The sequence below is a fragment of the Ostrinia nubilalis genome, chromosome 16, assembly GCF_963855985.1.
Source record: "Ostrinia nubilalis chromosome 16, ilOstNubi1.1, whole genome shotgun sequence".
Classification (NCBI taxonomy): domain Eukaryota; kingdom Metazoa; phylum Arthropoda; class Insecta; order Lepidoptera; family Crambidae; genus Ostrinia; species Ostrinia nubilalis.
The window spans coordinates 7,794,873-7,822,387 of NC_087103.1; the positions used below are offsets into that span (position 1 = coordinate 7,794,873).

The following is a 27,515-nucleotide window of genomic DNA, read 5'->3' on the forward strand; positions in this document are numbered from 1 at the left end:
TCAGCCTTATTTTACTTTGATACTTTTACAGTAAAATAAGACCTCAAATACCTGCTAAATTGCTGACTAATTCTTGAGTTCCCATTCTACTAACCCAGATTTTTGAGACATCATTTACGTACCGATATATCGTCAGATCGATCCCTTACGACGCGTTAAGGTAAACATCTCAAGTAAACACATAGTAAGATCAGGGATGTTATGGATATCCGTAACCGTAACCGAAATTTTCGGTTATCCGAAATTAATAAATATCCGAAACGGTAGCCGTAACCGATTCAAAAGTTTCGGATGTAGGCAGTTTAAATCGTTTTTTATATAGCATTATATGTAAAGGCATAACAGCCTGATTTACCTTTATAATGCCATCTAGTATCAATTTTTATTTTTTATTAACTTTTTATTCGATGTAAAGTGTCCGGCCATGAATGAACCGTGTTGGACAACTATTGCAAATTGCATTCTAAAGCACAGGATATCCGTAACCGGAACCGAAACTTTCGGATATCCGAAATAAAAAAATATCCGTAACCGCAACCAAAACCGGTATAATATTATTATTCCTATATCAGTAACCGTATCTATAACCGAAACTACATATCCATAACAACCCTAAGTAAGATGTGTAAAGTATCTAGACGATCTATCTCGTCAGCCGGTGTTTATATCGAGCGTCTCTTAGATTCGTGTTCACGTCAGTTCCCAGTGTAGAAAGTATGAGGAATTCCTAGAACTATTCCACTGACAAAATAATTACTTTGCGGAAATAACTCGGGGGTTTTGGTTTATTCCACTCTATGTGCAAGCGTAAGGCTGAGTTGCACCATCTGTTTTAACCTTGACTAAAAACATAACCGGTGTTTTTTGGATGGAGTTTGACGTTTCTTAAAGTTAAAGAAAGATGGTGCAACCCAGCCTAAGTGTTTGAAGGATAAACTTTTTAATTACTGTGAGTTTTTAAGCTGTTTAAACTACGAGTAGATTCTTCTGTTGGATTTAAAGTACGGAGCAGAAACTGTAGCTAAAGATTCTGTTATTTTTAAACTTTAATTCTGTTTTTTCTATAGTTTAAAATATTCAAAGTAAAGGTGTGAAGTGTTAACACAACCTTACATTCATGGTTTGACTGTCTCACAGTAAGATCAAATCACGTCAATAATTTTGACAGGTAACCTTAATATGTTTCGTCGTGGGTTCTCGTCTTAGCTGAAGAATTCAATATTCAATATTTCATTCAGACCGAAAATTTCAATAATTCCCAAATACAACTAGAGTTTAACAAACTCAGTTGAAGCATTGCAAGCATTAATAAACGAAGTATCTAATAAATATTAATTATTCAGTATATTTTAGAGCACTTCTATAATATTAAATCAAATATTAATCAATATATTGGCTTCGGTAATTCGATTATTCAAGCAATCCACTTAAAAGGAGCATTCGATATTTTTAAACAAAGACCTGTAAATATTTAAAAGGGATGGGTTGAGTGGTTTGTCAATTATAATTTTAGGGTCACAAAATACTTAGCTTCTAGAAAGATTTCGAGGATAGGTCATTGAAAAAATATCGGGTGCCAAATCTTGCATGTTCTTGTAGTAGGACACAAAAACAAATGAAATATCTTGTTTATCTTGCATGTCCATGTGGTAGGACACGAAAAACAAATGAAGTATCTTGTATTCAAAAAAGAAATCTAGGTTTAATGTAATTAGACGTCAAAGCAAAAACAACACCCAATAACACAAAAAAACAAGAGTGAAACAGAAAAAAGAAGATTAAAGGAAGTCGCACATTTATCAACCCGGAAAGGGATCGTGACCGTATCAACTCGAGGTGGTCAGATCTTAAAGCTCATAGTAAGTCTGTTAGCTAGTCTGATAAGTCTATCAACTCGGAAAGGGATCAACACCTTATCGCCTTTCGCACGCTGTCAATCGCGAGGCGTTTACGTCTTTACGGTGCGGATAAGTGTGCGTTGCATTATGGAGTTTCATATTATAAAGAATACTGACTGACTCAAATTGATACGGTTCCGATCCTTTTACAGGTTTATAAATGTGCTACGTCCTTAAAGCGAACAATTTCTCCAGTAATGTGGCAATCGCGATGCTATCATAATGGCGGCTCAGTCAGCATTACGGGACCCGCAGTAATGTACGCGATGGTTTTCAAAGGCCTAATGCTGAGTGAGAGAGATGGATAAAAAAACACGCCACTCCACCGTACGCTTTTATAAATGCATTTTAATTAAAATAATTTTTAAAAATTAGGTGTCTTTTTTGCTGTCAAAAATAACTATGCCAAAAATTCATAAAATATTACACTTGTGCAGTTAGTTCTAAATCACGAAGACAAAAGACTATTGGAAAACGAAAAGAACAGTACAAGTTTCATTCTTACAAGGCCAAAGTTTTGCTGTACATAAAATAGGAAATAGTAGGTGTCGCATTAACAATGTATACCTACTATTTCCTATTTTTAACGAGTAGGTACACAAACGAGTAATATGCAAAAATGTATATAGATTAATAACATTTTGCAGCAATAAATATTATAATGACTAACGTGATTAATTAATACCTATTTGAATTAAATACTTGATAAACAATTGAACTCCAAACAATCCATCTCCGCATAATGATTAAGGATATGATCAGAAAGTTAGTGAAACTGCAATTAAAATGGGCTTGAAGTTCTGAATACGAATTGTCCCCGAAATTTTCGGCCAAATAATTTTGATTGGTATTGCTCAGAAGTTTTACAATTAGAATTAATATTCCTTGAATTGCAGGCTTGAAATGAATTCAGCTATTACTTACTTAATTTTATTTGAGCTAGAATAGAAGTTAAATAGAATTTCTCCATCTTTTAGCCACGTACCTAATTATAATGCTTGTCACGATTTCATAGCATTATCACGATTCATTTTCTATTAATCCCAGCGATTTTTAGTATTCACTTTGTGTAATTCAGCTCTTTATTCGCACAAACTACGTTATACATACTAATAACATAAATAAGAAAATAACTCTGTCTGTCTGTTACTCAAGCCAACCTAAATTATTAAATGATAAATTGATGAATGTTGGTCTAGCTAGACCTAAATCTAGAGGAAGGGTAGACTACATTTTTCTCATAAATAATAAAGTTGCGGGGTAAAAATAAGCTATCATCTTTTACTTGAGAGATATAGTTTTGCCACAGAATAATAATAAGGTTTTACTTATGTAATGATTTTAGAATTTATATTGTATTTTATACGATTATTGGTTACTTTTAAATAGTTATTGCAACAATTTTAGTATTTTTATTGTATTTTAGAAGAACCCAAAAACCCATTATTAAATTAAAATACTTTATTTGATTACTTCCTAGGCATTTTGCAGACATTAGAATGATTTTAGAATTTATTGTGTATTACATCCAATTATTTCATATTTATTATTTAATTTAATTATTTTAGATTTTTTATTGTATACATTTTAGTATTTTAAAAATTAAAAAACAGCTAATTATGAAATAAGTATTGCATTTGACTAGTTCCGGGGCATGCCGTCGATAAGTCGTTTTGAACCGGTCGACTTTCACTCATGGAAGGGGAAGTTACCTTATCGCTGGCATGCCGCTGGACAGTCAGTTCGATTTGAGCGTTCGAAGCGAGAGGTACTATTAGGTTGACGTCATAATGTCGGAATTGTGTAAATCAGTGGTGCTGAAATACAAGTTAAACAACCTACAAGAGTGTTTCATTTCACTTACATTTATGATTTTGGACTTTGGCGCGGTTTAAGATGCTATTTGGTGAGGGCTCTTTTAAATGAGAAATTTGTAGCAGGACGTTAGAGCCAAAGGACATAAAACAATGCGTCGCGACGACGATGCGACGCCGTAGCGGTGTCGTCGCCTTACATAGAAATATCTGTGGCGGGCACATGAGCGGCACGGCGCGGTCGCAACGCATCGCCATCGTGTGCTTTGGCTCTCAGTCGTGTACAAGATTCCATCTGTTGGTATAAGATTTTTTATTCCAACGTATTGTCACAAAAAATTATGTCTATAATCCTGTAATGCCTAAAGTTCTGCTAAAATTGTCTTGTAGGAAAAAACCTAAACAGCAATCAAGAAGTTTGCTAATTGCAAACGCATACAGAACGTGCATCCGACGTTGTTTCCCAAGAGTTTGTAAGTTGGCAACGCAATACATAGTACGATAACCACAGTAAAATGAAACAGTAAACCCATATTTTTTCTAATCCATACTAGAAAAACGTCAAGTATCCTATGCAGATGAATTAGATAATATTTTAAAAGAAAAAAGTATAATTTTGAAGTGCTGCACTATAATTTTGAAAACGAATAACTGCTTAATGTAAACGTCAATATGAATATGTAATCTTAATAGCCTTTCGGTTGCCACTAGTCTGGTTAGTATGTAACTTATGGTTGTTATAATAGTACAGATAGGATAGTACAAAATAAATGTTCACCAATAGATATTTAGCTTTATGCTTCGAACATTAGAATTAAAAATTAGTTTAATGAAAATTTTATAATCCTACTTTAAATAGTACTAGCGGCCATGAAAGTATGATGATGTCTTTCGTTTCTTTTTTACTGTGGAATAACTTCTTCCATCGAGATTAAACAATTGAGATGGTATACAGGACCCCACTTTATTAGTTGGACAACTTCCTTCTGCGGGATGATTCTACTACTTCTGTGTAATGTGAGAGCTTGGAAAGTAATAATAGTTTTTGGAAATATATTTCTCGCTTTTGTAAGAAAATCGTAGATGTAACCATTAAAGCAGCAGTCGGCGACATGCGGCCTGCGAATGTTTTGTAAATAAGTTATTAAATTAAATATAAAAATACAAGCATTAATCTTACTTAGGTGCCGCTGACTTAGAGGCCAGCAATTTTGTTAAAATTACAGTTGGTGCGTAAAATAGAGTCACTCGAAATATTGAGGGAAAAGAAAATGTGTATTAGACACGTGAAATAAATTACATATAATAAGTATCTACTGAAGTAAAGATATAAAAGAAATAAAAATAAGCAAAACCGCTCAAGCACTTGCAAACAAGCGTTATTTACTGCGTACTGAAACCCTCGGACGTAAAAACACCGAGGTTGAAACCATAAAGTTCTTTCAAAAAGCACTTCTAATAAACAGGGTCATAAAATAACCCCTACAAATTGTATTAAACCTTCTCCCGATCATGCTACGGATCAAATTACAACATGCCATTTTTCATAGGTTGTGACCGCAAAGTGCTTGATAGATGAAATATTTTCACTTTCGCAATATTTCAATCAGTATAAAAATATTTCAATTTATTGGTTGAATACACGAGAATGGTTAATTAAATTTTATTTTTAGTATCCAATCTAACCAATGGAAAGTCCCAAAACATTCCAAAATAACCTTTTGTGGTTTAAAGTTAACATTCATAACTTTTAATGTCGCAGTTTCCCACTACCCCACCCCAAGGGCATTTATAGATAAAATACTTTGAAATGGTTTTGATCACATAAAGCATTTACCATCAAAAACCGATCGCCTACGCATCAAAATATCGTAAAGAATTTTATCACAATTTCCAAATCAGTTTTTGAGACATTTATCATACAAAGGAAAAATGGCTTATTGAATTCTCAACATCTTAACATCTTATTTTTTCGTGACTAAATCCTTTCAACATGCAAGTTTGAAATCGAGATGTTTTTTCCATCTGGTCACCCTCGTCACGAAGGACGTTTTACTACGCATGTTCTCACTAGTTGATAGTTTGAATGACATTTTAAGGATGAACGTAATATACATAATATATTGTGTAATGTATGCGTCAGATTTTAATATTTTAAAATTGTTACGTGAATAATTAGTTATTGTCTGTAGTGCTACTTACACGATGGAAGGTCCCGTTATTCCGCGCTATGCATCATCATCATTATCGTTTCAGCCACAGAACGTCCACTGCTGAACATAGGCCTCCCCCAATGACTTTCACATCGCACGGTTGGTAGCGGCCTACATCCAGCACCTTCATAATAACATATAAACCATGTCATGCAGTTGTTGCACTTTCGGGAGCGAATTTTTGCAGCCTGTTTCGGTATAGCACCCTTAGAAGTAGAGTTTGGGGTGGTTTGGGTCTCGAGGCGACTGTTTGTGTCGAGACTCGAGCGAGACGAGGCACGATTGTCGAAATTGCATTGTACTAGCGTATCTTACTTAATTTTTGGAGTTCTGTTTACTTAATGAATGTTATTGACAGCGAACAAGTCATGTGAGTAAAACATTATGGCTTAGAGTAGATTTATACATACATACGCATTTTACTATCCTTTTTAAGGTACTTACTTAGTTAATTATGTAACATAACTAATGGCATTCACCTTTTTCTTAACTAGCAATTATGACGACACATCCCGTTGTAAAATTATGAATTATAAATAAGCTAATTTATGTTTACATAACTATATAATTTTCATATTCATAATTTATAATTCATATTCATAAAACACATTAGACTACGAGAGTAAAATGGAATTTTCGTGAGATTACGGTGACATTGATTGAAGTTTCTAACTATACACGTATCACACTCGAGAGCCAAAACGCCTCAGGCACTTTTATGCGACTTCTGTACGAGTAAGCAGACTGACTTACTTAGTGTGAAACAGACGGACAGCTTTTAAAACTAGATTTCGTATCGGATAAAATACAACTTTTCTTTTTTATCCTTTGTCAATGAAATTAAACTACACGAACAACACGTTTAATTAAAGTTGCAAAACACATCGCTTGTTTCTTATAATAGTAGGTAATTACTACAACATAGCAATTTGGCTTGCATCGCTTAATCATCAATTCCATAAAAGGTGGAATTGTGCAAAAATGAAATCGAAAGTTTTGGGAACTTACGCCCGTATTACTATGAGGTCTCACAGTGCGCGGAGACGCACAGGGACACACAGGAAACAATCAAAGAGCTCTATTCAACGCTGTGCGTTCGATTTGCTCCTTCTCTTAAGCAAGTATCGATTTTGAATGCGGATATTAGTGTTGCAACACACTTTAGGTTTTAATTGAATTGAATTGTTATGATCATTTTGTAATTATAACTAATTACAAAATGATCATAACAATTCAAATATTGTATTATACATATAATACCTACATCTGAATTAATAAAAAAGTACATCACAAGCGATCTGATAGTATGCAAAATAAAGGTGACAGTTCACTTCATAATATGTTACTAATGACCAAAACATTTACAATAATGGATTATTAACATTCTCTTCGAAATCATACAACAAAAATTTTATTGCCAAAATTGGCGATCGATGTACCATTACACATCTAACTGTCATTTACAAAGTAATAGTGGATTGACAACATCCAGCTTATATCACTATTTTACGACCTCCAGTTCGAACATAACGCATCGTAACTCAATTCAAAAGCCTTTATTATGAGCACTTAAAATGATGCTCCAATACACATAAACAGGTTTGTGTCTGAAAGTTGTTTCTGATTACAACTCAGTAAAATATAACTCGATCAATATTATACAATTATGGTTATTAATGAATAAGATAGTGAAACATATTTGTTTCGATAGCAAGAGCAGACCATTTCTCCGTGGTATTATTCTGTTAGATAATTTTTTATCATTTATACGAGCTGAGTCGGATGTTAGAGTCCGTGCAAAATATTGCAATTTTTATCAATGTATTTGATTTATTGTTACCGGTTTGAATCACTCTTGATTTCGTTTCCTCTATTTTTACCCGGTTTAGACTCAAGTGTTAACACTGCACTCTCAAATATTTTACCTGAAAACATGTTTCCAATCATGTTAAACTGTTTTTGTTGTAGGTACGTTTCTTATCTCACAAAAGTCAGAATAACAGGTAAATTTTTATTGTCATTTAAATATAAAACCACATAAAACAACACCACTGTCCTTCACGGCTGTCAAAAGGGGATAATGCTATGCAAATCGCCACTGCGTATCTATTCGTGAGATTCATGGCGATTGCCTTAACATAACATTTGCCAAAAATTCGTTCTTTAGATGTGATTCAACCCACAACCAATGTATACTTTTTACATAAATAAAACCTTTTGAATTGTTTGTTCAGAACAACTATTTGGCTTAACCCAAAATTTTGTGGCTTTTATGGAGCGTTATTTTTATGTTAAAATAGACTTTTAAAAGTTTTTAGATGTTGTTTGACCCAAAAAGGAAGGTTTATGAAAATAGGAAATACCTACCATTCATTTTCGAGGGTCAGTGTGGCAGTGCAGAGCTTCACAAATTGTGCCTTTGGGATGTAAAAAACTCTAAAAGTGGGCTTAGGGGAGTCATAACAAAACTATATCATAGTCAGGATTTACTTGGGATTTTTCTCGTTAAGTCCGTGTGACAGTTGTGTGAGACTCGTTAGGGACAAAATTTGAAGTAAGTCACTCGTATAAAAAATTGGATTCACTGGTTTGTTAATTGAAACAAAGACATCAGAAGCCGTACCTAAAAAGGTACAACTCTTTTTATTAATTTGCTGTCCTAGTGTTGCAGGTTAACAATATTGTAATTAAAATGAAACTAGCAAAAAACCTATTGAAAATAATACACCAAGAACGCAACGAAGCACGAATCATCGAAAAACAGGTGTAGAGCGTACACTTGGTGCCACAAAAATCGATACACCTTCATAATGCTTTCAAAAATCTTACAAATAAATTAAATACTTATATTTTATTATATGGCGCTGAGTGTATTTTGCTCAACATTCAATATTATGACAATGACTAATTTTACACACTATTAACATTAAAAATATGTAAACCTTTAACACTGACGTAAATGAAATGAAACTATCTTTTAACAATTACTTCACATTCAAGTTTTATTGAATTGAATTGAAGGAGAATAGCGATGTAATTATCACTAATTACGATTCATACATCAAATGGCATGGTTTTATCGAGTAACGTGTTAATAGGCCAATTAAGTGAGAACAATAGGTGTGAGGCAGGATCCCAATCAAGCAAAAAATTGAAATATTTCCTGTAGTTTATTTGTTTTCTTTTAGTCTTTAAGACTGAGTTGCACCACCTTACTTTGACCGTAACTATAACGATAACAGGTGTGTTTTGTATGGAGTTTGACAGATTTTGACGTTTGTCAAATTTGAAGTTAGATGGTGCAACTCAGCCTAATTCTTTATTTATTAAACTTCGTTTTTAAATTACATTACGGAAACTTATTTCATAATTGGTAGATTCAAACTTTGGTACGGATAAAAAAGTATTGATGAATTTTAGGCAGTAAAAGTTTAGGTATTATTATTAACTTACACGTTTCGTGAATACCTAGTACTAAAACAAAAAACAAACAAACAATTTAATAAGAATTAACCTAAGACATTTCAATTTATTCAAATAAACTTTTCAACATTATTCTCAGTTACATAATTTGTTGAATTTTTTTTACACGTTTAGTGAATAACTAGTACCTACCTACTTTAACAAATACACACACCGGCAGATTTAGCGGAACGCAAAAAAAAGTATGAAAATAAGGAAAATTACTACTGATCTATGAAATATTTATTATACAAAATAAAGAGATAATTAAAATAAAATAAAATAACATAGATTTTTTAAATATTTAGTCGTTTTTATTTAATAAAAAATCATCGAAACGAAATTTCAATTTTTCAGTTTTGAACAAAAATTAGAAATTGTGGCCAGATTAAAAATTAGGGTAGCTTATCACTAACCAAATGAATTAATTAATGATGGGTATTTCCCCCTCTTGCTCTGATGATGGTTTCCATTCATCTGAGCATGCTGCAGTTAATGTTATGAAGGGTATTTTGGGGCAATGTCTGCCATTCCTCTAGTAACGCGTTTCTCAACACCACCGGTGGTATTCTGAATTTAACAAATCTTTTAAGAAAGTCCAAGACATGCTCTATAGGATTCTTGTCTAGGGATCTTGCCAGCCACTGCATCATGGGTATATCCAAATGGTTTAGATGTGCCTGTACTGAGCGAGCACTGTGAAAACGAACATTATCGTGAATTAAACTAAAGGAGTCCACAATAAATGGAGTAAATGGCACATCATGTTCTTCTAAAATGTTCCTAGTGTACCATTCAGAAGTCGTATTTCCTCCATCACCCACCACTAACTCCGTGCGAGCTCCCAAACAAATCCTTCCCCACACCAGAATTAAGCTACCTCCATAAATCACGATATTTTCAAAATGAAGACTAAATGTTACGTTCTCTTTGTGTCTCCATATTCGCTATCTTCCATCGATCTGGTTTAAGAGAACTCTGCACTCATAAGTGAAGAGATCATGCCTCCAGTCGTTCAAGACCCAATCACGATATTCACGTGAAAAGTTCAATATGTTTTTTCGGTGCTGTGTCACAAGTTGGAGCTTTCTCGGGTATGCACGACCCTATACCAACTTCAGTAAATCTCCTGTGAACTGTGGGCTCAGTCACTCTTACTCCTCGAGTGTCTTTAAGGTTATTTCTGGCTTGAACAGCAGGTAACCGCGACTTTCTGAAAACTCGAAGTTGTAAAAAACGGTCATCCCGTCGCGAAGTACGCCTTTTTCTGACTTGAACCCTCCTCCTAACGACAGAAATGATCAATCTGTACCGTTGGTTACTGCCATGGGTGGTCGATACTGATCAACGACGTCTTACGGCAGCCGATTTGTATGCATGGCCGTTACTTCTCATTTCATCTGCCTTAATGATTTCTGACGGTGCTAAGCTGGGCATAATAAACCCTTATAAGTAACTGAATGCTTACACAACAAAATTCTCAGAAAAAAAACATCTTTCACGTAAAAGAAATTCAAATTAGCAAAAGCTTCATTCAATTCAAAACACTCAACGAAACTGTTGATGGGGTAATTTAAACAAAATAATTAAAAAAATATACTGTTGGCAATTATTTTTTTCATATTTAGAATTAAATTAAAAAATAATGTCATAATTAGGCATTTTTTTCCTAAAATAATGATGATATTGATGCTTTTTTTTCCGTTCCTCTAAATCTGCCGGTGTGTGTAGCAAACAAAATTTGTACTAAGAAATAAAAATTTTATAAATTAACTTTACAACATATTCTTCCGAGTTACATAAGTATTTTGTTGCATTGCGTAGGTATAAACAATTTAAAAGATACTTTGAAATTTTGTTTTACCAAGTTGTTATTGTGTCAATAAACATTTTCATGGACTGAATTGGCTCAGATTCAGAAAACAAACTAATAAACGAAAACCTCATCAACTTTAACTTATCTTAGCAAGCCGAGAAATCTTTGGTTATTTATTAGTACCTACCAATTTATTAGTCTCAGGATTAATACAGGGTTCTTATTACACAATGTGTCTAATCCTAAATCAATTATCTATACAGGGTGTTAGGTAAATTAAAAATTGATATTTTCACTTTAATTATTTTTATTTTCATACAAATCGGATTTTATAAAATTTATTTTGTATGAAAATTAAAAAAAAAATGATGATATCAAATTTCTGACTTCACCATACCATTTATATGCCCATGTTAACATGGGCTAGTGTCGGCTCATATACCCATTTACCTAACACCCTGTATAAACAAGCAATAAATAAGATTTACTCAGTATAACGAGGCTACCAGGCGAATGATTACATTGGCTCTTATTAAAAATATCCTTAGCATTATTACTTTCGATATTTGGTGTAATGTATAAAAGCTTTTTCAACCATCAATCTGACTGGTTCAATATTCAGTAGGTACTCATATTCTATCGAGCATTGTGTATGATTCTATAAGCCACTATTGGCATTTGATGCCTGGATGAAATAGATGGGTTAACGTGGTCCGCCAACCGACTGATTGCTCGTATACCTATAAAGGTGAAAATTGGTCTGACTTTGATCCGAAAGAGGGCGTGATTCTGGTGCTCAGCTTTAAAAACTTTTAGTATGGAACCAACATTGAAAACTAAAGAAAACATACAGTTTCTTTCATTTTGATCTCTTCTTCCAGCTAATTGGTTTCGTAACTGTGTTTGAGCACCAAAATTATCCCCTATTGTGTCAGATAGCTACGTTTATATCATAGGTATTGTAGGTAAGTATACCAGAGACGTCGCGTTTGGATATGGATATACTGTAAAACAATGCATACGCAACGCAACACCGAGGTCATGTGGCTTCACCCTTAAATCGTGTCTAGCGTATTCCAGAGATAAATCTGTGACGTAGACTGACATGTAAGCCGCAAGTTAGGAATGCCTTTGATTCGATTGCGCTCGTCACTCGTTACGTCCTGGGGGATGTACACATTGTACACTATGCGGCAAATTGTTCAAGTCGAATCGCTAGGACGCACACCGAAGTATGGGTGACGCACACGAGAAGAGAGGAGAAAGTAACCGAGATGGTGTTCACACTATTACGTCTTGGCCAATTTCCCGCATAGTGTACATCCGTCATCACGCTACAATGACACAGCTACTGAGGTGTACATTCTGTTTATACAAGAAACTACAACATAAATCCTAATAGCGCACCTTCCTAACTACTTATAGCACCATAAAATGTGTCACCGAATTATTCCACTTTGTTCACCTGGGTGAAGAAATGGAATTTTTTGTGTCCTCTCATCACCTCAATAACACCATTTCATCCATGTGAATTGATTCCACTAAAGCGGTCACCCAGATGCAACATTTTTATGAATCTTGTGGACGGTATAAAACGTAATGAAGCTATTGATATTCACAAGGAATATTGCTTTATTAATACAATTAAACTGATTACTTGTCAAACTTGTATTCATTTTATTGTAATGTGAACATTATTTTAATTACTCCTATTACTTTTTGCAACTACATTCATCATTTAATTGATGCTATCATTACTACGGCCTTGAGACAACCACAAATTTCCTCTCGATAAGGAATCCTTTGTAACCACAGTTGTTAATAATAGATTCATGCTTCCTTAGAGATAAATTATGTCAGATAATATTCAAATATTGCTGAAATTTGTGGGAACGACCCTTTTAAATATAATATTAATTTTTAAATTATTATAAGTACTTTGAAACTTGGTCTCACTAATGCAGGGATGCACATATACTTTATGCTAGCTGACAAAGCGACATCGCGATACGAATTTGTGCAAACAGCTGATTTTCGTTCGACGTCCAGTCGCGATACAGTTGAAAATTTTTTGCGCCATCGGGGCCCTGGAGTCTCTCGGGCAGATTAAGAGCTGAAAGCGGGCCGCAGAAAATAAAATAATAAAATGAATAAAAAATTAAATGAATAAAGGTCGTTGTAAGTTTGCTATTTTATTAACCAGCCGTGGTTTGTGCATCCCTGTACTAATGCCATCTGTGTGGTATAAAAAGAACAGTAAATGCGAGTTTAGAATTTAAATATGTACCGAAATATGTTAGATATTATTACAAGAAAATCACAGCTGCATACTTGTATGTAATAATTTATGCAAATTATTCTTGCATAGATACTGTGAGGTAAAAAAAAATGAGTGCACTAAAGGAAGGTCTATTTATAGTTCTTCTTTTTTTTAAACCGTCAAGACAATCTGGTGAAGGTCGCGGCCGTAGAAATCCATGGGGAGGTTTTTATCCAACAATGGGCGATATTAGGTTGAAACGCAAGGAAACGAACGAATAGTCAAGCCACGACAGTTCCAAGTGAATGATTAATCGCATTGGGGTCAAAGAATACCATTACGCGTTTATTTTGGCGTATTTTTCACAACAACTGAACAATCCGTTGGAATAATCGTCTATAGTGCTTTTTGCGTCAGTGACATCTAGGGGCCACAGTGTTAATTTATCATTGTCCCCCCAAATATACATATTTTGCGGATTACCTACAGAACTCTTTCGCTCTTTGCCCTTTCATTTACCTTGCTCTGTTGGTCAGAAAGAATAGACTAGACATCTTTAGGTCTACAGTAATATCACAGTATTGTCTTTCACAGCTAAGAAAGTTGGGTTTCTTTGAATATAATAGATGATGCTAACTTCCAGAAAGTTGCTCGTAGAAACAAAAGTAGATTCATAAGTAACTATAACTTTACCGGCAATGCCGAAAATATCCTAATTATCAAGCCTTAGGCCTAAATGTATACAAAAATTAATATCTTTCATTAATATTCACGTTTATTTTCATTTGACCCTTTGACCTGAAACGGAATGATTTCAGCGCCTACAGAGTCAGGCCAAACAAAAGACCGGCAATCAATGACTCTCAATAATAAGTCTTTGATGCTAAAAATAAACACGTGAAATCAATTTGAGATCAATGACAAAATACTGATAAAATCAACTTATTCGAACTTCAAATACCCGTATTACAAGTACGAACGTATGTACTCATAGTACAAGCTTTGCTTAGTTTGGGAACAGTAAAATGATCAAGGATATTTATTTTTAAAAAATATGTTAAAATTTTATAATTATTAACCTTATGTTGAGGAAAAAAAAGAGGAAAGTAAAAGAAAAAGAAAAAAATCGACAAACTTATAACTGGATGAACATTTAGCATACCTATCATAAACGATGAGAGGTGAGATCATGATGAATTAAAATCCAAATAAAAATCTAGTTTGGTCAAAATAGAATTTCGTTGAACCGATCCATGAAAGTATTTATAATTAAAAGGATTGATGTAGGTATTTACTGTACAAATAATTCCTCCAAAGTAATACGTTTCATCTATCAAGATTAAGAGGATCAGCAAACGATATTTCGCTCGTAATATGAATTGGAAGTATTTGGCAAATATCAATCTTAGCGCTAACCCAACTATCGAGCCAATCATTATTTTTCCATGTTTCGTTTATTACATCACTAGTGTCGTCAGAATAGAGGTTAAAGATTGTTAACCGATTCTATGATTTGTCAAAACACTGTCAGGAAGTCGTTTGAGTGTCACAGAGATCAGTACTTATTGTTATTTATTAATACCACATCAGGTACAACCGACTAACCTTGGTTTTGCATGTGGATGCAAATTGTGACACAGAAAATCAATTAGTGCTTTATATTGAACTAGCTGACCCGGCGAACTTTGTTCCGCCTTAATGGCAATAAATAAGCAGACTTTTTTTTTAATTTCGAACAGGATAAAAAGTATCCTATGTCCTTTACGAAAAGGACATAAGATACGTTTTATCCGAGCCAGGAGGCTCTAAACTACCTCTTTGACAATTTTCAGCTAAATCGGTTCAGCCGTTCTTGAGTTATAAGTGGTGTAACTAACACGACTTTCTTTTATATATGTCAACGCGAAATTGTGAACTCTGTTAGTTTATAATATAACGCGTGAGATTGTAATCTAACAGTGGGTTAGGTTAGGTTAGATTGTAATTTAACTACGTCAGATTATAATCTGACGGAATTCACAATATTAGATATAGGTTATATAGATTCGCGGCCACCCGCGACTTCGTACGCGTGGATCCCGTTTTACCCTCTTAGGGGTGGAGTTTCATACCCGTAGCTTCCTGAAGCTACTTCTGAGTGACTGAAATGGACGGCGGCGAAGCCAGGTCCAAATTCTAGTATTTCATTTACCCTTGACACGTTAAAATTTAAATATTGACCAAACTTGAAGTAAATTACCTTAAAAGGCTGAGTTGCACCATCTTATTTTAACCGTGACTATAACGATAACCGGTGTTTTTTTTATGGAGTTTGACAGACTTTTGACATTTGTTAAAGTTAAATTAAGATGATGAAACCCAGACTTAGATTTTAATCAAGTCAATCTACTACTCGTACATAATGCAAGCTACAAATAACCAACTTGTAATAAGAAATATGTACAACTTAACTAATATGTAATATTTCTAAGCTAAAACAAACTTTTTGAAATAAATGTAATTTAGGATATTTATGGAGGTACACGTACTCGCATACCGAAAACAGATTAGAGGTAAACTTAGTAATTACCTTAATCTTAATCTTAAGAAGTTGCTAGATAGATAGTTATTAATATGTTAACATAGTTAATTGGCTGTAGTTACCACTTAGTAGAGAGTTTATGAATAGTAATAGTTAGTTTGTGGATTCATAGAGCAACCTGTCTCTAATATGTTAATGTTTCATTTTATATTCCACACAAAGTTAACAAATGCTGTTTTTTGCAGCTAGTTATGACATAAATATCAAAACATCAAAAAATTTCATCAATGTCATGAATAGGTACCTATATGAAATAAATTTCTGTGAGGTATTCTATTTTATTTAACAATTTAATTAATTTGAAAGCTGGGCCTTACTGTAAGTAACTTCATTCAAATTTATTAAGGCTGCCATTATTGTGTATCTCCTTATTTTGCTGAACTTAATACTCAATTAGTCGCGGCGAGACCTACGCGTTTGGGTTTAAAAGCCTTAGCTCATTAGAGAAATACGGTTCTTAAATAATGATAAATTGGGGTGAAGTTTGAATAAAGACTACAGGGAATACCTAGATCTAGGAGATACATTTTTTTGAATCATAAACACACGGTTTCCCTAACTAAACGATTACCGACTCTGCGGTTTAGTGGTAAGATCACCTGTTCCAGACACAGGTTCCGGGTTCAATTCCTAGTAAGGGCAAAATTTGGTGAAAGTGTTAGTTTTTAACCTACCTGTCTGACTACCACCATCCGTCTGTGGCTGAAACAAAATGTTAATGATAAGATCTAAGGCATTTGCGAAGTAAGACAGGGCGAAGGTCGCTTCCACCTTCAGCCTGATCGACACTTTCCATCAGGTAAAGATGTAGGCATAAGCTTCTCGGTTGTGGCGAAAAGAATGGTACAGATTCACAAATCATTAACCCTTAATTACCCACCAGGGGTCTTTCAGACTCCGGCGAATGTGTTTCTTGTCGTAACTAGCTTTTTTTACTTAGATTGTTTACGCCTATTTTTTTTAAATAAACACTGAAAAAAAATTTTTTTTTTTAACTTAATTTATCTTTTGACAACTTAGTTTTTTAGTTTAGAGTCCTGAGAAGAGAGGAGTCTGAGAGACCCCAGGTAGGAGGTTATGTGACTGAAAAAAGTGGTACGTGGTTAAGGGTTAAAATTTGAATGAGAATTAAGTAATATAGTAATAATAGCTTATTTATGATCAGTAGGTAACATTATACTTTCATTTACTTAATTAGTGCGTTCACTCTAGAGAAGGCCTTGAGGGAATCTATTAGAGTATTTTATTTCTATACTAAAGATCTATCCATTTGTAAGGAGATACTATGCTAATTGGAAGAAACATTTGTGACAGTGACCTTCAAAAACCTACCAAAGAAAATATATATGTTCGGATACATATTACATACCTACTCTACACGAAATCGCAATCAAGTACTGAGAGAAAACCTTATAGGAAACAGTGTTGTTAAAGCTAGGTTCAGACGGTTGTAACGTGTATTGGAATGTAATCAATCAATCAATCAATAATGGGCAGCACTTTACATGTAATGCTCGTGTTACATTACACGTTATCTTACATTACACATTACACCCGTCTGGACCCGGGTAACATGGAAATCTCCAAGAAAGGCATTGGAATAACTGGTACATCGTTTCTCACGACATGTGTCGTTTACTGTAACTAGTTACACGTCGTGACTTGTTGAATTCAAAATCAAACTCAAAAGGGCTTTCCACACGAGCGAGCAATGTACATAGGTACTTCAATCATTGAGATACCGACACTCCGAGCTTCCAGTCTTTTTCGTGAAAGGAATTTCAGATTCAGGTTACAAAGGAAGGTTGCAGACGAAATGCTAGTGAATTGCATTTGTAAACAACGCTTTGACACTGCAGAAGTATGAAATATTGTTCTCAAAATCTGCGAGATGATGAAATAAAGGAATGCACTAGAAGTACTTACCTACCTACCTATGTTTTGGGAATTTTATTATTTCTACTGTGTTTTTAGTGTCAGATTCGGATTGTCGCTAATTTAGATGTTGTCTTTGTACTATCGGCAGTTTTAACTGCCCATTGCCGGTCATGCCGTCTCGTTCTATCGCAAAGAATCACCATTTGATGAGAGCGAGACCAAAAACTTAACCTTTAGGGTTTTTTACACAACATTAAAATCTATACTCTAGCGCTTAACTAAGTCAGTGCCTGCGGTATGGGAGCGGCACGGGAGGGTGTTTTTTAAATGTCAAACGCCAGCGAGACGTCATCGAGACGTCATGACGTAATCATCTGCAGTCATAATGTCAATGTCTTCTCTCCCATACCGCAGGCATTGACTCAATTTTATTATACGCTAGACCTGTAACTGTCGATTGATCGTATTAATTTGTAGACTCATCTGAGAATCGAGCCAAGGGAATACGAGACAAGATAATAAACCTATCCACTAGACTACAGGATTTGTAAATTGGATGCTTGTCAGAAGAAATTCTCTTTTGAAAAGTGGTGCTAGTTATTTTTAGCTAAGAAAATGAGGTACCCTTTAAAGAAAATAATAACTTTGGACAAGAAGGAACGAAGTAAAACACAGTGAAAAATATAAAATGGCTATTCAATAATGCGATCATTTTAAGCACCTTTGATTTATCAAGACCTTTGAAGTGAATGAATGATAATGGGATCCCATCTAACTCATAGCGACAGCCTTTTACGTCTCACAGACTTTTTTCAATCATTACAAAATTAATTTTGAGGTGGCTTAATGTTGTACAGTTTCGTTTCTTGGAAGCAGCTGTTATAGGTACAAATAATTTATGCGAAAATTTCAGTTTTCGGTACATTCAATTAAAATTGTTAAATTCTTATTTAGCATTTGAGCAAAGCAAATAATACGTAATAACATGTTAAAATTTTGTCAAGTCTAGCTTGAATAGTTAAATTTTAATCTGCAACAAATTAATTTAAAAGACTTAGGCTGAGTTGCACCATCTAACTTTGACCGTAACTATAACGATAACCGGTGTTTTTGTATGGAGTTTGACAGATATTTGACGTTTGTCAAAGTTAAAGCAAGACGTTGCAACCCAGCCTTAGTAGGTATTATTCAAGAATTCTTACAGCCGCATACGATTGGCGCAAAATTTAAATATAGGTATGCCTTAAAGATTGGTGCAAATTCCTAATCAAATTAGGATTCGTTTGTTTCGAAAATATCTAATTCGACTTAAATTAAAATAAATTCGAATTTATTAACATAGTAAGTACTCGTACTATCGTAGGCTCGTAGTGATTACTACTACGATAATACTAGGATGTAGGTATTTTAACGACATAAACAAAAACCGGCCAAGTGCGAGTCGGACTCGCGCACCGAGGGTTCCGTACAAACCTGCAAGGTTTACAAAGTTCGTTCATTACGACAATCGAGTCATAACTATGTTTTTTTTTTCACGGGTTAAAGGCAATTAGATCTAAGTATTTGATATGAATTTCAACTTGATAGCTCTACGCGTTCATGAGGAAAAAAGTAATAAGTTTATATTTATTAAAAAATATACAGGGTGACTGGAACTGAACCCGCCATAGCTAATAGGCGTATAGAGGAGGTCATTTGCTAATTATTGAACCTTACTTTCTATGGCTAAAGTTTTATAGTTTAGGAGATATGTCAATTTTTATACTTTTTTCAGATTTTTCCGAAATTTGACCTAAAAACTGCTTCAATTTTTTTTCTCGCGTGATTTCAACAGTTTTTTTTATTTGATATTAATATCGAATATGTCTTTATTCAAATGAAATAAATTTCTGATCCAGATAATGATTGAATAGCTAGTTACGAGCCGCCAAAGTTCAACAAAAGTACAAACCACGATAAAAAATTCTACTTCAAATTCGATTGAAACAAAAATTAATGGTGACAATGGATTTCCAATAATCTTAAAAATATCTCCAGCTTCTCTTCTTTCCAATGATATATCACACGTTGTAATTGGATATTGAAATTTATCAAAAATTCAAAGTTTATGGAAGAAAATGGAGTAATAATACAAAAATTATCCATACAAAGTTGAATTTGATTTTTTTTTTCTTTATAATGTGATTATTATTTTTAAATTCATTTAAAAAAAAAACACGAAAATAGTTATGAAAAGGAGTATAGCAGAAAATATGAGTTGTTTGAAGAAACTTTGTATGGATAATTTTCGTAAATTACTCCATTTTCTTCCATAAACTTTGAATTTTTAATAAATTTCAATATCTAATTACTACGTGTGATATGTCATTGGAAAGAAGAGAAGGTAGAGATATTTTTAAGATCATTGGCAATCCATTATCACCATTAGTTTTTTCTTAAATCGAAATCGAATTTGAATTTTTTATCGTGGTTTGTACTTTTGTTGAACTTTGGCGGCTCGTAACTAGTTATTGAATCATTATCTAGATCTGAAATTTATTATATTTGACTAAAGGTTTATTCGATATTAGTATCAAATAAAAAAATCGGTTAAAATCATGCGAGAAAAAAAATTTAAGCAGTTTTTAGGTCAAATTTCGGGAAAATCTGAAACAAGTATAAAAATTGTCATATCTCCTAAACTATAAAACTTTAGTCATAGAAAGTAAGGTTCAATAATTAGCAAATGACCTCCTCTATACGCGTATTAGCTATGGCGGGTTCAGTTCCAGTCACCCTGTATATTTTGTAATGTAACTAAAAATTTGAGGTTTTCGGAATTTTTCCTTTATATGTGCTATAAAACGTTGCTTCATGCCAAATTTCAAGATTCTAGGTCGACTGGAAGTACCCTTTAGGTTTTGATTCCCTTGCGAGTACTTGCGAGTTTCAAAATATGCAGCTTAAATTGCTGTTTCTTTTGATTGCGTTGACATAGAAGTTTGATTTTGTTACAGCTTAAAGGTATTATAGACCTGAGTATTTGGTATGAATTTCAATTTAATACCTCTACGCGTTTATGAGGAAATGGGTAGTAAGTTTAAAATTATTAAAAAAATATATATTATGTGATGTAACTAAAAATTTATGGTTTTCGTAATTTTTCCTTTATCTATGCTATAAGACGTTGCTTCGTACCAAATTTCAAGATTCTGAGTTCACGGGAAGCACCCTGTAGGTTTTGATTCCCTTGCAAGTGTCGAAAATTTGCGGCATAAACGGCTGTATCTTTTGATTGCGTTGGCTTAGAAGTTTGATTTTTTCACAGCTTCAAGGGACAGTAGACCTGAGTAATTGATATAAATTTCAGCTTCATACCTCCACGCGTTCCTGAGAAAAAGGGTCTTGACAGACGGACGGACGGACAACAAAGTGATCCTATAAGGGTTCCGTTTTTTCCTTTTGAGGTACGGAACCCTAAAAACAAATCGATGATAAACAAATAATAGTAAACAAAAGAGTATTAAACAGAACCAACCTCGCTCTCTGTTAAGCCTAATTGTTTTTATTTGCACGTGCAAATTAATCATGTTATCAATTATTGGCGTAAAGCAATTTATTTTTATTCCATTTGATCCTAAATGGAAAATAAAATGCTTGTTATTCTTTTGTTTTTGTACTTTCCCACAGGCTAAGTATCATTGATTGTACGAAATAGGCCTAAGTCAAAAATATTGTCTTGATACGTGCTTCGGGATCATAATAGTAAGATGGGAACTTGAGGAGGATCAGTGAAGAACGACCGAGGCTTTAAACAGATTAACGCCATATATCATTCTAGTTCGTCTAGAATACTAAAAGAACACGCGAAGCCTAAAATCGTAGAAGTTGTTGACCTACATATTTACCAAGTGTTGTCTTATGTCAAAGTCAATTAAGTTAAAAATTAGTTTTGTGTTAAGACAGTATTGTACAAGGAAAAATGACTTAAATAATTAAAAAGGTAAGTAGGTGCTTTCAACGAATATTAATCTTATTTTATTTTCTAATTATAAAAATCCAATATTATTTCGTAGTAATATGAGACCTACTATACTATTACCAGTAACTTTATTAGTAATTGTGCTATTACTAACTTGAGATTTGACCCAGAAATAATCACACAGCGTACGAAGCAAGCATAGTCGATTAATGCAATACCAAATTTTTTTTATTTAATTTGTATTCCTTTTATAGTCCATCTGTAATCTAAAACATTTGACGGCCTTCCATGGAAGTATTAATTTTATCTAGTTTAAATATAACTTTCGTAGTTAATTATAAGTTAAATACGTAACCGCGTTTAAATTTAAACCTTAATTACAAAATAGAAGCTCGTTAAGTTTCTCACTTAGCAATAAACTTACCGAAACATAAACTTCCGCGGGCAAAAACATCAATTAAAACACTTTCGTTAACACTTTGATCGGCGAAGTTTGAGTCCACAACTTCGTCCGAACTTTTTTCTCACGAACTTGTCCAATTAAATTTTTAAATTGATCCACTTAGTACATAAACTAACCTACTTAGTACATAAACTAACGAAGACAATAACAGTAACTTATTTGCAATCACGATGTATCGCAGAGTCGCGCACCGTCTGGACCATGCGTCGGGCCGCTGCGATTCCAAAACACAGACTGACTGAGCCGTACCAATCCCGCATGCTGGATTCCGCCATAGCTGTCAACACAACCATGGCTATCATTGACTCTTCTCTCTTATCAATAGAGTTCAAACTCTACAGGTAAATTTATTGTCTTCATGCAATGTTTTCTCAGCTGTTAGTGTATTTTCAACAATGTTTCAGACGTTCAAAATAAACATGTTACAAAGACCTTCTCGATAATAATTTTAATGAAATTCTTTGCTTCAGCGTGAAAATTACTTGTATTACGGTTAAATAATAGAACTCATATTTGAAATATGCGACTTTGAGCAGTTTATCTAGTTTGCATATTTAGACTGGACCTTTTAAGAAGTATATAAGAGCAGTGTTAGTCATACTTTACTCAATATGGATACTCAAAAAACTGCATAAGTACCTACGTACACAATGTAGGTAAGTAAAAGTAATTTTAATTGCAAATTCACATGATTTTGACACAATGGAGAAAGTCTTATAAATTCATGGTTATTTAAAGAAAAAGCAGCTTAGGTAAAAGTTACTAGCTGTTGCATGCAGCTTCGGCCGCATGTTCACCTCGCATATGTATACTTAATAAGTATTACTTTTTCAAGTTGTTTAAATTGTTAGATACCTACTGTTGTAATAAAGATGTAGACATAATTTATAATTTCAAAGACTATTTTCAATTGATTTTATTTTTAAATATTTTTTGGATGTAATGTATGATGATGACACATGCGCCGTCTAGCTAAAAAAAAAAAACAAAAAAAAAGAGCTATAGGAACCAGTCAAGGGAAATACTCAGATTACCACATACAAACAGAAAAGTCCTTGCAGTTGCACGCTCATGATTATTAATTATTGTGCAGGGATCAACTTGCGACCTCTAGCGTAGTAAGTAAGTAGTCCGCTAGCGAAAAACCTACGCAGCGTTGTGGCAGCGCTCTCACTGGCAGGCTGAATCCAGTATAATGACTGTTTACCTTAAAAATATAGCCAATGAGGTCATTGCACCCAACTTGCACTGACCAAGGCTTCCGAAAGCATTTATTTTAACTTGGATTCGGAAACAGAGTGCATAAATCTTTGTTTATAAATTGAGTGTTGTGCTGTTTACTTGCTGGTGCGCATTATAAATCTGTCAGATCTGACGTAAAATCGTTTTTGTGTCCAGATTTATTTCCACGTTGCCTAAAAACAGCGATCGTCAATTATTTTTTGGCGTGTCATTTGTCTTTTTTTTTCCTAATTTGATTATATTCTACTAAATTGATTCCATTGAATTGGTTGTTATTCAAATGTTTGCTAATCAGAGTACCTACTTACTACGAGGAACTCATTTTCCACTCCGAACAATAAAGTACATTTAAACAAATTTGCATTATTTCGAAGTTAAGAAGATACACGTATAAATTTGTATCTGAAATGAGTTACCTACTTTTTATTCTGATTACAGATTTTTGTGGAAGGAACAAAGTGTTGTGAATTTTGCTCAAAATGTAAATTCGAAGAAATAGTTTTTAAGGTCAATTTCAGATTCAACTTACAGTCAATATTCAAAACTCTTTTATTTGGTAAAGTAAGGTTTTCAAAGTAACAAAGTATCCATACTTTGAAACAAATTACTAATTTGTTTAAGACTTAGGTATTTTGTTTGTTTGTTTTTCGACTGAAAATTAAAAAAATCTAAACACAGCTTCCTTTCAATTCTGTTGTGACAAAGTGTTTCAATGCTGATTACTGAAAGATTCAAAAGCACACAAACAAGAAATAAAATAAAATACTTAAAACATTATTAAGCGAAAACATTTTCAAAAATTGTGATACTCTGGAGATGCGGGAATATCTACCGACTCGGAAAATTAGGAAAACTTGTACGCGAAAAATATATTCCTTCAAATTTTTGCATTTTATGAGTTTTCCGCAACCGTAAAAATGTGTATATCAATAACTTAATATTATTATGGTCGTAAAATGGGCTTATTATCGAACATGAATATTTTTTTCCAACTTCAAGACTAGAGTGAGGTGTGTTTTATTAATAAGACAAACTAAATAATAGGTATAAATTCTCTCGCTAGCTTTCTAATTTAGTGTCTATGAAATGCGAACTATGAATACTAAGTAAATAAATATTGATCTATCAACGCACAGCCCAAACCACTGGACGGATCTGACTGAAATTTGGCATGCAGGTGATTGCTATGACGTAGGCATCTGCTAAAAAATGATTTTACGAAACTCCACCTCTAAGGGGGTAAAACGGGATCCACACGTACGAAGTCGCGGGCGGCTGCTAGTCTAAAATAAAAACCAAACTGTTTATTTCTGTCCGTCAAGTCACCGCAAAGGCCAAGACATTTTAAAATTTTGAGTGCATTGCAATTATATTAATGTGCTGTGCATAATTTCATTATTAATGAAACAACGTAAAGTACATTGACTGATTAAATTTATACAATGTCAAGTACTTTCATGACGTAAAGGTCTGGCGTAGCGATACAATGAAATTATCTTGAACGTTTGTAGATTGATACGTTTAATGAAACGTTTTAATCTACTTATACAGGTGGCATCCTTTTGAACTAAGACTCTACTCATGATACATACATTCCCTGAATATGAGAAACCTGGACATAGGAATAAAGTCCCAATAAGTAGGTAGGAAATAAACTTTGCAATGTAAAATTAAATATTCTTAGCAATACTACGGCTGAGTTGCACCACCTAGCTTTGACCGTAACTTTGACGATAACCGGTGTTTTTTGTATGGAGTTTGACATATTTTTGACGTTTGACAAATTTTTGACGTTTTTCAAAGCTAAAGTAAGATGGTGCAACCCAGCCTACGTCATCTAGTTTCAAGCTTAACAAAGGGAACTATCGATACCAAAAAACGAATACGTATACATAGAAAAACACAAACTCAAACACACGACTTTCTTTATTTTTACACAGTCGTGTGGATATCGATATCGAACGCGCGAACTCTGTCGATACATGATCGATAGGTGATCCGTCTGCTCGTTTGCCTCCTATCACATAAAAAAAAAAAAAAAAAAAAACATGAACTATCAGACCTGGCGACCGTCAATAGTCCATACCTACTCACTCATATACTTCACTAGCGGCCACCCGCGACTTCGTATGAGTGGATCCTGTTTTACCCCCTTAGGGGTAGAGTTTCGTAAAATCCTTTCTTAGCGGATGCCTACGTCATAACATCTACCTGCATGCCAAATTTCAGCCCGATCCGTCCAGTGGTTTGGGCTATGCGTTGATAAGTAGATTACTATGTAAGTCAGTCAGTCAGTCACCTTTGAGTTATATACATTTAGATAAACACAAGCATGTTACTCGTATATTTATAAAGACCATTTCTAGGTACGTAAGTAGTCTTTTCATTACATTTTTATCTCGTCATCACCAATTCTTACCAGTCACTCTGACAATATAAGTTGGTCTTAAATTATTCGTTCTATCAAATCCAATTTCTGGTTATACTCATCCATCAACAACGATCCCATTGCCAGGATTTTCTTTTAACAAGCAATATTAATGCCATATTAGAAACAGCAAAAACCTTCAACACCTGTTCCCATTATTGACAATGCCAGCTTGATCCAATATGATTAATTTAAATGGAATGTACTTATTGACTCACATTCCGATACACAGCGTGTAAGTCACTCCATTGAAAAGGTGAGGCCACAAAAACAAAAATTCAGCCGTGAACAGAAAATGTTTAAATTAAAAATTCTGTATACAAATGCGAGGCATCCGTTTTCATTAATTACCAATCGGGCTGAGATTGAAAAACCGAGTAAGTGCGAGTCGGACTCGTTCACTTAGGGTTCTATATAAACTAGCAGGTATGTTAATGTTTGTTCCTAACGGTAAGGTTTTTATGAGATATTTTTTTAACACAAATAAAGATTTGTAGTGTGAGATAGGTATTGATTCTTGCCATTGTAGTTCTAGGTCAACGGAAAGAACCCTATGAATTTTGATACCAATGAGAGTGTCGGATATACATTGCGATAAGGGTCTTTTTTACGGCTTCAAGGGACCTGTGAACCTGAGTGTAGGTAGTATAATATTATGGTTTTGATTACAACTCGATGCCGCCACGCGTTCCCGAGATAAAATCACAGTTTAAAGGGCCTCTAGAGCTAGACCTGTTTGGTTTAAGGCTTAATTTTAACTCCGTATACACGTAGCTCCACGCATTAAAGACATGACGATCACCATAATGTCTTGACAGACTCATGTACCTACAACAAAGTTTTTTTCGTACGGAACCCTGAAAAAGGAATGTCTGACCGCTTTCGAGCCAGAATACCAGCAGCTGTGCGCAAATGAAACTGACCTCTGAGATTAAAAGAGAATTACAACTTCCGGTGGTCGTAATGTAAAAAGTTCACTGGTGTACGCACAGCTTAATAAAGAATTCATTCGAACCCTCATTCAAATTCGGAGGTCTATTCTTAGGTGGTGAAACTCAGCCTTAATGTTTTATTTACTGTTTTTTGACTGTGACTACGAAAGCAATATCTACGAATTTCCTTTTGAAATGCATAACATGTGTGGGTGTTGCAAGGATTTGCAACTAGAGCTAGGTAGCTCACAAACCACAAGCAGCATCCAAGTCACTTAGATTTATCTCAAGCGAGAGCTAATACTAAACCAACAAAGTGGTTTACTTGATCTAAAATGGTCTGAAAGATAAAGTCGTCCATTTTAAGGCTTTTAAGGCACGCCACTGGAGTTTTGCTTCGCATTCAGAAAATATGCTAACAAATAACTAATGGTCTTTGTATTTAAATGGGTAAAGATTAATAACACGGTAGCTGAAGGGTGATTTGAATATTGACTAGGAAAATGTGTCAAGGTCTTATTTAGGACCTGAAAACACAAGTAAACCATAGCTAAAATAATCTTTAGT

At 34.0% G+C, this 27,515-nt stretch overlaps 1 protein-coding gene across 1 annotated transcript in view; it reads right to left on the reverse strand.

Moving 5' to 3' along the window:
- The window catches only part of LOC135079338 (gonadotropin-releasing hormone receptor), a 158,974-nt gene extending 136,409 nt beyond the window's left edge, over positions 1-22,565 (reverse strand). The window contains exon 1 of the mRNA XM_063973972.1: positions 22,308-22,565. The gene's annotated coding sequence lies outside the window, so the exon portion shown is untranslated. The remainder of the gene's footprint in view (positions 1-22,307) is intronic.
- Positions 22,566-27,515: the final 4,950 nt, after the last annotated feature.